This window comes from Rana temporaria, chromosome 2 (assembly GCF_905171775.1).
Source record: "Rana temporaria chromosome 2, aRanTem1.1, whole genome shotgun sequence".
Taxonomy (NCBI): domain Eukaryota; kingdom Metazoa; phylum Chordata; class Amphibia; order Anura; family Ranidae; genus Rana; species Rana temporaria.
This window is the reverse complement of record NC_053490.1, coordinates 511224834-511236866: the sequence shown is the minus strand read 5'-3', so window position 1 is coordinate 511236866 and position 12033 is coordinate 511224834. Positions and strand designations below refer to the sequence as shown.

Genomic DNA, 12033 nt, shown 5'->3' with positions numbered 1-12033 from the left:
TTAGTCGACTAAATCTCCAGTACATTTTAGTTGACTAAAACTCATTTTAGTCATCTAAAATCGAATGGGTGTAATTAAATTGTAATGCATTAAACATTTCTCTACAATCTCCAAACTCATTATATACTGTATTGCTGGAGTGAAAAATCGAATATGTTATTATTTATGGTATTGAGGTATGAACATGCACTACAGATCAGTGTTCATTTTTAAGTCAAATTTCAATTCAGTTTTAGTCTTTTGACTAAAATGCCATTTTCGTTTTAGTCCCATCTTAGGGCCAGATCCACATAGAAATGGATAGGCGCAGCGTATCAGAGATACGCTACGCCACCGTATCTTACCTGGCTTTAAGTCAAATCCAGGAAGATTTTGCACCGTAAGTTACGGCGGCGTAGTGTATTTCTGGCGGCGGAATTCAAATCGGCGATTAGGGGGCGTGATTCATTTAAATGAAGCGTGTCCCCGCGCCGATTTAATTTGCATGGTCCGTTTCGAAATTTCCCGCCGTGCTTTGCGCGAAATGACGTCGCAACAACGTCATTTTTTGGACTTAGACGTGACTTACGTCCATCCCTATTCACGGACGACTTACGCAAATTTTTTTTTTTCAAATTTCAACGCGGGAACGACGGCCATACTTAACATGGCAAATCTATACGCCGCAAAATAGCAGCTTTAACTATACGCCGGAAAAAGCCGACTAGAAACGACGTAAGAGAATGCGACGGCCGTGCGTACGTTCGTGGATCATCGGAAAAAGCTAATTTGCATTCCCAATGCGGAAAACAACGCGAACTCCACCCAGCGGGCGCCGAAGTATTGCACCTACGATCCAAAGGCGTACGAAGCCTGTCGGATCGAACCCAGAAGCCGTCGTATCTTGGTTTGAGGATTCAAACTAAAGATACGACGCAAGTAATTTGAAAGTAAGCCGGCGTATCAGTAGATACACCGGCGTACTCGCTATGAGGATCTGGCTCCTAGTCTTTTGACTAAAATGCCATTTTCGTTTTAGTCGTAGTTTAGTCATGTCAGTTGTTTTTGTTTTTGTTGTATTTTAGGCAACTAAAATAGTATTCATTTCGTCTACTAAAATGTTTTAGTCATTTAAGTCGACGAAAGTAACACTGATATGGTTGCGTCAGGCAACACTCCTCAAACGCCCTGTGTGTTGTTTTTTTACCAGACTAAAATGGAAAATCACTTTGGACGCCTTGCAACGTGTTTGCAGTGCATGTAAGTTGTGGCTCTGATGGGTTTCAATAGAAGTGAATGGAGGCAGTAGCAAAGCGTCAACACCTGCCAAACTCGGCATGCAGCGTTATTTTTGCCTTGCTGCAATATGAAGCATCAGTAACGCTGCAGTGTGAACACCTCCATCCGCTACCTATTGTAACAATTCTGTGTGGCATTGAAAGGAGTTCAGGAAGCAGTAAAAACATGACCCAACCACCTATTTTTAAGCACTCAGTCATGCGACACTGTACCCAAATGAAATCTTTATCATTTTTTTTTAGAGAGCTAGAGCTTTCTTTTGGTGGTATTTTTTTCAAAACTGGGTTTTTTATTTTTGCTATATAAATAAAAAAATATTGAAACATAAAAAAAAGTGTTCTGTTACCCCTTCCCAAATAAGAGGATACCACGTGTGTGTCCAAGGCTCACAGCAGTCACAGAGCACTCCCTATGTGCGCACGTAGGAGGCCGTCCAGGGACGCCCTCCCAGAACTAGAGAGACACCCTAAGGCGGTATATCGACTATACGACGGGTAGAGCAGGTAGTTAAAGCGGGGTTCACCCAAAAATACATTTTTAACATTGCATTCAGCCGAGTTGTCCTAATGACAATCGGCTGTTTTTTTTTTCCCCGTACATACCGTATTTCACCGCCGCTTCCGGGTATGTCTTCTGCGGGACTGGGCGTTCCTATCTGATTGACAGGCTTCCGACCGGCGCATACATCGCATCACGAGTTGCCGAAAGAAGCCGAACGTCGGTGCGGCTCTATACGGCGCCTGCGCACCGACGTTCGGCTTCTTTCGGCAACTCGTGACGCGTAGTATGCGACAGTCGGAATCCTGTCAATCAGATAGGAACGCCCAGTCCCACAGAAGACATACGCAGAAGCGGCGGTGTAAATACGGTATGTACGGAAAAAAAAAACAAAAAAAAACAGCCGATTGTCATTAGGACAACTCGGCTGAATGTAATGTTAAAAATTTATTTTTTGGGTGAACCTTCACTTTAATCAACTTTTTAAAACAAGTCGAGTTGTATGTGACCAAATACTACTAGGTGTGTCTAAAAAAATAAAAAATAAATACTACTAGGTGTAACATGACCTGGATCCATGAGAACCTTTTATAGACTTCATAGACATATCAACCATAGCCAAGGGTGATAATAATTTTAGTTTAATGGATTCGTAATTTTGTACTTTCGTAAATACATAGCAACACGCGGCTAATCCATATTAAGATAGACTTTCTCTTAAGCCCCGTACACACGGTAGGACTTTTTGTCAACAAACTTCAAAATTAGCGTTTTCCAAAAAATCCGACCGTGTGTACGCTCTATCGGACAAACTTTTTCGGTTTCAAAAGTCTGACCAACTCCCTTCAGACAAAAATCCATGGAAAAGTTTGTTTGAAGTCCGATCGTGTATACGACGCTTTACACTGTACAACGTGACTCGGCACAAAAGAGATACGCTGATTGGCTAAGATATTAAAGTGGAGGTTCACCCTAAAAACATTTTTCTAACATTACATTGTGCTCACTCTCGACATTGACAGTACGCTGATGTTTTTATTTATTTTTGCCGTACATACCGTTGTATCACTATTTTCCCCTCCGGCTTCCGAGTAGTGGCTCCCGCGGGAGTGGCCGTTCCTATGCACAGGCTAAGTGATTGACGTGATGACAAAAGCTTCCCCCCGGCGCATAAGGCGCGTCACGAGTTGCCGAAAGAAGGCGAACTGCGAGTCGGCGCTATACGGCGCCTGCGCACCAACGTTCGGCTTCTTTCGGCAACTCGTGACGCGCCTTATGCGCCGAGGGGAAGCTTTTGTCATCACGTCAATCACTTAGCCTGTGCATAGGAACGCCCACTCCCGCGGGAGCCACTACCCGCAAGCCGGCGGGGAAAATAGCGATACAACGGTATGTACGGCAAAAAAAAAAATGTCGAGAGTGAGCACAATGTAATGTTAGAAAATAGTTTTTAGAGTGAACCTCCGCTTTAAGTAAGATACATCACTCACTAACTACACTGCCCATTCGAAAGAACGATACAAGTACACAAATTTAAATACAAACAAAGAAACGGATTTACAAAACACACAAATGAAAATACGAACATACGAATGAAAATACGAACAGACAAAGGATTTAAAATACGGAATGCAAATCGTTCGTTATAGATGTCATTTTCGTTCTTTTGCTTTTTCGGTGTTTCGTATTTTAGTAAGATTGTCCAATCGTACGTTCGTATTTTTGCTTGTTCGTTATTTTGCTTATTCGTAATTCCGTAATTTTCGTATTTTGGTTCTTTCAGCTTTTCGGATGTTCGAATTGATCCGAATGTACGAATACTAACAAATTTGTACGTAAATCGATTCGTTACGAACGGGAACGCACATGTCTAGAGCCAAGACCGGTGCTCGTTGTGCGGAATAGGTTGCAGTAATATCCCACCCCGAGGCAGCGTTTTATGGGTACAGTTGATGGCAGGTGCTCTGTATGAAATTCTGTTGGGATTGTTATCCTGCGGTTTATACAAATCATGTCATTTGTGGTTTGTGCAGTCCCAGTCAAGATGAAGTACAGACCACGGCTCCGTGGCATTCTTCCCAACTGTATTTCATACTTGGCATATTGAGTCAGTTACAAAGCAGAACTATTGTCTTGATTTATTGTTACGCAGCGGTTGAGTCTAACCAAAAAAGTTCTCCCATGCATTAGTGAAATTATGGGGAACTCACTATGGTTTTCGGTTTGCTGCCAGTCATTCATTTACATCCCAGACCTCAATAATGGCTCCATTAGTCCCTGCAAACATTCTTATGGGAAAATCCTTCATGGGTGACGTGGAGAATATAGGTTAAGGCCTTCTAAAGAAGGGCATGTTCTCTTTCTTTAGCTTGGAAGTTGGCAAATTGTTACTCTAAAATCTACAGCAGCCTTCATATTTCTCTTTCTGGTAGGTGAAGAATAAAGCTGAACAGCTAAATACACAGATCAGCACTCACTGACCACTTTATTAGGTACACCTGTTCCATTGCTTAGTAACACAAATTTCTAATCAGCCAATCACATGGCAGCAACTCAATGCATTTAAAGCGGTGGTTCACCCTTATTAACATGTTTTTAGCATAAAATTTGGCATAGTAGCGTGAGCTACAGTATGCCTGTCTTTATTTTTTTAGTCCCGTACTCACAGTGTAATCGTAGACACAAGATTTCGACTCCCCGCGGGGAATGGGCGCTCCTATGGAGAGGGAAGGTGATTGACGGCCGGCTCTGGCACGTCACGCTCCCCGAAGACAGCCGGAACAGGTCTCGGCTCTCTAGGGCTATACGGCGCCTGCGCACAGACTATGCGCAGGCGCCGTGAAGCGCCAAGTCCTATTTCGGGTATTTCCGGAGAAGCGTGACGTGCCAGAGCCGGCCGTCAATCATGCTGCCTCTCCATAGGAACGCCCATTCCCCGAGGGGGGTCGGAATCTTGTCGCTACGATTACACAGTGAGTACCGGACTAAAAAAATAAAGACAGGCATACTGTAGCTCGCGCTACTATGCCTCATGTTATGCTAGAAGAAAAACATTTTTTTTTTTTTTTTATTAATAGGGTGAACCCCCGCTTTAAGCATCTAGACGTGGTAAAGGTGACTTGCTGAAGTTCAAACCGAGCATCAGAATGGGAAAGAAAGGGGATTTAAGTAGCTGTGAACATGGCATGGTTGTTGTTGCCAGACAGGCTGGTCTGAGTATTTCAAAAACTACTGGGATTTTAATACACAGAGTCCCAGTTTACAGAGAATGGTCTGGACAAGAGAAAATATCCAGTGAGTGGTAGTTGTGTGGATAAAAATGCCTTGTTGATGTCAGTGGATAATGAGCAGACTGGTTTGAGATGATATAAAGGCAACAGCAACTCAAATAACCACTCGTTACAACCAAGGTATGCAGAACACCATCTCTGAAAGCCCAACACATTGAACACTGAAGCAGATGGGCTACAGCAGAAGACCACACCGGGTGCCACTTCTGTCAGCTAAGGATAGGTAACTGAGGCTACGAATTACACAGGCTTACCAAAATTTGACAATAGAAGATTGGAAAAATGTTGCCTGGTCTGATGAGTCTCGGTTTCAGCTGCAACATTCAGATGGTCGGGTCAGAATTTGGCATAAACAAAATGATAACATTGATCCATCCTGCTTCGTATCAAATGTTCAGGCTGGTGGTGTAATGGTGTGGGGGATATTTTCTTGGCACACTTTGGACCCCTTAGTACCAATTGAGCATTGTTTAAACACCACAACCTACCTGAGTATTGTTGCTGACCATGTCCATCCCTTTATTACTACAGTGTCCCCTGTACATTCCGACAACAAAACCGTGGATTTTTTTCCAACCGATGTTGGCTCAAATTTGTCTTGCATACACACGGTCGCACAAATGTTGTCGTAAATTGCGAACGCCAAGAACGCGGTGACGTACAACACGTACGACGAGCCGAGAAAAATGACGTTCGATAGCCACTGCGGCTCTTCTGCTTGATTCCGGGTACGCGTGGAATTTTATGCATCGGAAATGTGTACACACGCTCGGAATTTCCGACAAGTTTTGCTGTTGGAAAATCTGAGAACCAGCTCTCAAATTTTTGTTGTCGGAAATTCCGACAGCAAATGTCCGATGGAGCCTACACACGGGCGGAATTTCCGACAACAAGCTCCCACCAAACATTTGTGGTCGAAAATTCCGACCGTGTGTACGCGGCATAACAGCGTATGGCTGGGCTTAGACCTACGCAACAGTATTTAGAAGCTTGTCCAGGGAAAGAGGCAAACATACTTCATATAATATTGGATTTTGGCCATTTAGGGTCAAGGGCACTCTAGCATCTGCTAATTCCATAGACTACAAGATAATAACCAACATTTGGAAATGCCCCCTCCCCCATGTTCCCCCATTGCAGGGATTGGTGGAGGTAATTGGCCGGCCGTGTTTGTAATATTTTATTTGGATACACTTTTATTTCCTTTTCGTGATGGGGGGGGGGGGGGGGGGTCTGGGTGGAATATATTTTTACATTTTTATTACTGTCACCCAAAACAAGTTCCCAAAGTCTAAATATTTCCGTGAGTAAAATAAATGTGTATTTTGTGTGCTCTGAACCCATTTGAAGATGAGAGATAATGAAAATATTTCCAAGTTGTTATTTCCTCCAAAACAAAGCTGTCCGTGTAGGCTTCTTCCAAGATAGATGCTTGTTATCAGGAAAGGCAGGAGTCCTTGGGGTCCGCTCAGTCCTTTGTCTTCTCCGCTGACCGGATACACAGACTAATGGAGCGGGATCACAGTGCAGCTTGACTGACCATTATCTGCTGTAATGTACAGAACCGGCCCATAGGCACAGACTCTGCCGGGGGTTATACGTGTCTTGTCACGTCAGGGGATCCGAGTGATCCAAGGACAATATGGGGTTCATTTACTAATAAAAACGGGAATTAATGGTTACGCCCAATTAAGACTTCAACTAGGCAAACAAGCAAATAAAAAAGAGTGCCAATACTGGCGAACATGCCTTTGTAATTCTCAAATCAGCATATCCGCAAATTTGCAAGTGCCAATTGATACCGAGTTTATTTTATGGAACTGCACTGTAGTCATGATCATATGAATGTGAATAAAACCATTTTATATGAGATGTGCTCTACCTCGTGTGCATCTATTTATGTATATTGCAATTAGTATTCCTAGTTTGTTTTCTTCTTTTGTTAACAAATGCATTTATGAATGAATAGTATGGAGTAATGTCTGCTATTCCGTAAAGTTACATGTTTTGAGCATCTGGTAAAACTACCATTCATAATGGAGTAAGCACATTCATCACGCTGTAACAGACAAAAAAGCGCAAATCGTCTTTTACTAACAAGGAATTGGCTAAAAGCAGCCCAAAGGCGAATAGAACTTCCCCTTCAGAGTGCCGTCGTACGTGTTGTACATCACCGTGCTTTGTTCATAATTTTTTTAAAACGATGGTGTGTGGGCAACATCGTTTTTAATGATGAAGTTGGAAAAACTTCATTTTTTGGACATGCTGAAAAACGTTGTTTTTTTTCATGCCGAAAAACGACTGTGTGCACGCAGGATAACACCCTGCATGTTAACTAATGTGTGATTTTTGGAATTCCACACCATAATGCCCATTATTTTCAGCATATGCTGCTGAGTACAATGCAAGCTTTCAGTAGGTGATACCCCATTTGTGGGATTTGAACCCATGGCTTGAGTCTTTAAAGGCAGGAGTGCAGACCACTATCCTACTGAGCTGAGCACAATCATACATAGAAAATACATTTACAATGTTTGATTCTTTTAATTCTATACAATAATGTTTTGCATTTGAGACATTAATATTATGGAAACAACCATGACCATGCTGATGTGGCAACATCTGGAAGCCTCCTTTAACAAAGATCCCAGCCCCCCCATGTGTAAGGGTATCGGGTACATAGTACCTCTACCCATTTACCAAAAAAAGTGTCAAAATTTAAAAACCACAAGAGACAGTTTTTAACAATGCTTTTTTTTAAAGAAAAAAAAAGTGTCCCGCGATGTACATCCACCATTCATCATGCCACCCGATAGACCCGAAAAATAGAAAAAATAAACAAAGCTCCGCCTTGATGGGAGGCCTTCCGCCGACTGCTGTCTCTTCGCTTTGACAAGTGTTACATAGGCAAGGATGGGGCCACCCGGTGACATAACCGGAAACCCCGACCCCTTCTGATGTCACACGATGGAACATGACGTCAGAAGGGGGTGAGGCCACCAGGTTACTTCACTGGGTGGCCCCACCCTTGCCTATACAACAGCTGTTAGTTTTTTCTATTTTTCGGTTCTGTCGGGCAGCTTGATGGACGGTGGGTGTACATCGCGTGACCCTTTTTCTTTTTCTTTTTTAATAAAATAATTTTCAAAAGCTGTCTCTTGTGGTTTTTAAATTTTGACACTTTTTTGGTGAATGGATAGGGGTACAATGTACCTCATACCCATTCTCATAGGGGGGCGGGATCTGGGGCCCCCTTGTTAAAGGGGGCTTCCAGATGCCGATAAGACCCCTGCCCACAGACTCCGACAACCACCGGCCAGGGTTGTCGGGAAGAGGCCCTTGTCCCATCAACATGGGGACAAGGTGCTTTGGGATGGGGGGGTGCATCTCTCCCACCTTTTGCACATTTGAGGAGCTTCTTGCTGCAGTGGATCACACAGGACTGTGTGTGATTTACTATTGAGTTGACTTTTTTTCGTTGATCGCTTCTTAAAAAACATCAACAGTCTGCTGACTGGTTTCAACTGCAGCCTGCAATTTGCCTAAACAACAACCAGATATTTTCAATGATATGTACTGCAAAGTTCAGCATATAAAACAATAGGCTTCACAATAAACATTGGCTTGGAATTCCTTGGCTTATTCCTTGTGATAACCTTCAGCCCAGACCTCAACGTGTCTCGAATTTGCTGAATCCAATAAACGTTCCTTGGGGCGATGAGTGCAGCTTACTCCTTCCTCTATTCATCAAGTCCCCTGGCAGAGGCCGGGCTCTGACCATTGTTAGGTGGACACAGTTATTCTGAGTTGACACTTTGCCTTCCTGTTGTTCCTCTGGGAAGCTGGACGTGGTGCAGGAGATATGGGAATGGCATGCTAGTAGTGGGCTTATGTTTAAGAAAACATGCAGACAATGGGTGACTGTTTATGTTTTATGGGACTATAATTGCTTAGTGTTAACATATGGAACATGAAGGTAAAAGGGTATGGAAAAGTGACTTGTCTACATTTTTTTAAGTGTATCTAAACCCAACAGAAATGTAATATACTGCAGTTTGCCAGTCCATAGATGTAGCAGCTGCTTTAGTTTTACCTTTTTTAAATTTTCACCTGGTGATCCTGCCAATAACACACTTTCTGTCCTAGGGTGACAACGATCACTCACTACAGTATACTGTATTTATGGAAAAGTAGTGTTGGCACAGCAGGACAGGACTACAGTATACCTCTCCAGCTGGGAACTAGGAACCTGATAGGAGCACAGGAAGTTATCAGTTCACTAGATTTCTGGCAGGTTCAGTATGTTTTCTTTTTTTTGTGCTTATCGATCTGCATGTAATGGTATATTTTAGCCTTTCTAAACCTTTTTACTCCAGAGGAACCCTTGCAATAATTTGCAGGTCTCAGAAAGCCTCTGATAAAACAAACGTGTCAGGCCGCTAACTCTGCCAAGCGAGGGTGGACCCAGAACTATGTAGGGATGGTCATCTGATGGCCGGTCAATCACCCACAGCTTAGGATCCTCTAGAAACCCTTGAGGAACCCTAGTTGAGCATGGCTGGTATATTTAAGGGAGCAAATACAGTAAGAGACGTTCATTGCTAGGGTTTACTGCAACTACAGGCATCATCCCAGTACTGTTTCTTTTCAGTGGGCGAGTCTCTTTTTAAAATAAAAGCCATTCTAGTGGTTAATTAGGTGATGGATTGTTTTTACAGGCATCACCACCTTACGATGCCCTCCGGTGCCTCCAGGGGCTCTCCCGTCCCACTGGTGAGCCTGAACTGAAGACTGCGGTTCTGTGGGCTTACAATAGAGCTGATCAGGGACCGGAACATCCCTGGCCATCTCTATGGTATACCAAACCATAAGCAAGTATTTTGTCACTTCTCGGTTAGATTTTTTGTTTACCGGCCATTAACGGCTTTGGAAAGCTTTAAATCGAACCAATCCGAGTTTTATCCCGAATTTTTCAAAGGCAGAGGAGAGATCTGAAGTCAATGTTTAGGTATGGCCATTTGTACACAGTTACATTGGTCCTGCTTGTACCAATGTAAATATGTATGTGCCATACCTGTGGAATCTCCATGAAAGTGGAAAATCCCTGTACTAACTACTTACCGGCCGCGCTATATAGCAAAATGACAGCTACGGAGCGGTCGGCCAGTTCTGGGAGGGTGTCATTTGATGTCTTTAGGCACAGCAAATCACAGATCAGGGTAGTCATCCCATCATGCAGGTTTACCCAAAACTTTGCAAACCATTTGCATAATTTGCTGTTGTGTAATATACAATTTTTTTTTAACCTGGTTCCGATTCCCATTGACTACAGAATTGTGGAAGCTTCATTGTTTTTATACAGTCCGCAAAAGCATATTTTATCGAGAGTCAAGGCACGGCCTCTTTTAGGGATGGCACGATCGCCGTTTCTAAAGTGCGCCTATGCCGTAGACATCAGCGCCCGTCATGATTGTAAATATCTCCTAAACCTCCTCTACTTATTAGCAGATGTTCCTTGAGACCAGAAAATTATTTCAAGGGTTCCTTCATGTTAACAATGTTGAGAAAGGCTGGTGCAAATACTTGTCAGTGGTGGCCAGATACTTTTATTTCTTTGTAATGTGCTTTTTAGGGGGGTAGACAACAAGTGCCAGTGTTTGCAGTCCAGCCCTAAAGAAACGCACTATTCAGACTGGTAATTGGATTCACAGTGGTGAATCCAGTGATGTCATAGCAGCTCAAATGTTTGCCACTTCAGCTAAATAGGATCACATTATGACAGTAATGGGATGTGGGAAGCAATACATCTCTGTGAAGGAGAATGGAGGCAGTCATTTACTTCTGGAAAAGGCTTACAGCTTAATGCCAGGGTATATAACTTAGTATTTTAACTTCATGATTCATCGTTGAAAGTTTAGTGGTCCTGTGTTGCACGTACATCCAGACCTCCAAGGTATTGAATATACCATTGTATAAGTACTTATGTTCCCATCCAAAGTAACCATGCAGGAAACTTTCCATACTGTCTGAGCATTTCATTGTACAGACCACGGAGAGGAGTTCTGCTCAACTTTTGGGAAAGAGGTGCAATGAAATGCTTCCAACTCCACAAGGCCCTTCAGACTAAATGAAAGCACATGCTGTTTAGTTACTTCTAAAAACAATAAACAACACAGCAGATTTAGATCAAGGGATAACATGATTATTTTGTACCACGTGCCAGCATTTAATGTAAATTACCCAACCAATGACAGTACTGGGCCTGGGAAAGAAAATAAAAAGCAAAAAAAAAAAAAAAAAACTCAAATTATTTCTGAAAAGGCAACTATTCCAAAGAACTTTTGGTGACCGCTCGATACTTAGACCATACAATGCTGTGCCAGCTCGTAAAATGTGTGTTCCACTTTTAAACTTGATTTTTTTTTCTGCCTAGAGCTGGCCACACATTTTTCATTCTAGTTCTACAATCTTCTTTAGACTTACCAAAAGGTTGATGCAATGAAAAATGTTTATTGAGGAGTAAAAACAAAATGCAATGGAGCAATGATATGGCAGAGGAAGGTGAAGCGTTTCACACAACTAGCGGGCTTCATCAAAACGATCGACCTATCTAACCTACCACCATGTCTTTGGAGTGTAGGAGGAAACCAGAGTACCTGGAGGAAACCCACGCAGGCAAAGGAGAAACATGCAAACGCAATCATTATTCCAATTACCGTATATACTCGAGTATAAGCCGAGTTTTTAAGCACGTTTTTTTCGGCTGTGTTTATGCTGAAAAATCCCCCTCTCGGCTGTGTTAACTAGTCGTCAGCTGTTGCCGGGTGTACTGCGCATTCGCGAGCACGTCTACGCCGTGCGATGAACGAATGACATGCTCGTGAATGCGCAATACACCCGGCAACGGCCACCTTCTACAGTAAACACAGCGGAAGAAGGCTGGAGAAGTTGGTAAAACATGGAACAA

The 12033-nt window shown here is 42.9% G+C and overlaps 1 protein-coding gene across 2 annotated transcripts in view; it reads left to right on the top strand.

Moving 5' to 3' along the window:
- The window catches only part of ERG (ETS transcription factor ERG), a 227972-nt gene that overhangs the window by 149855 nt on the left and 66084 nt on the right, over positions 1-12033 (top strand). The window lies entirely within an intron of this gene.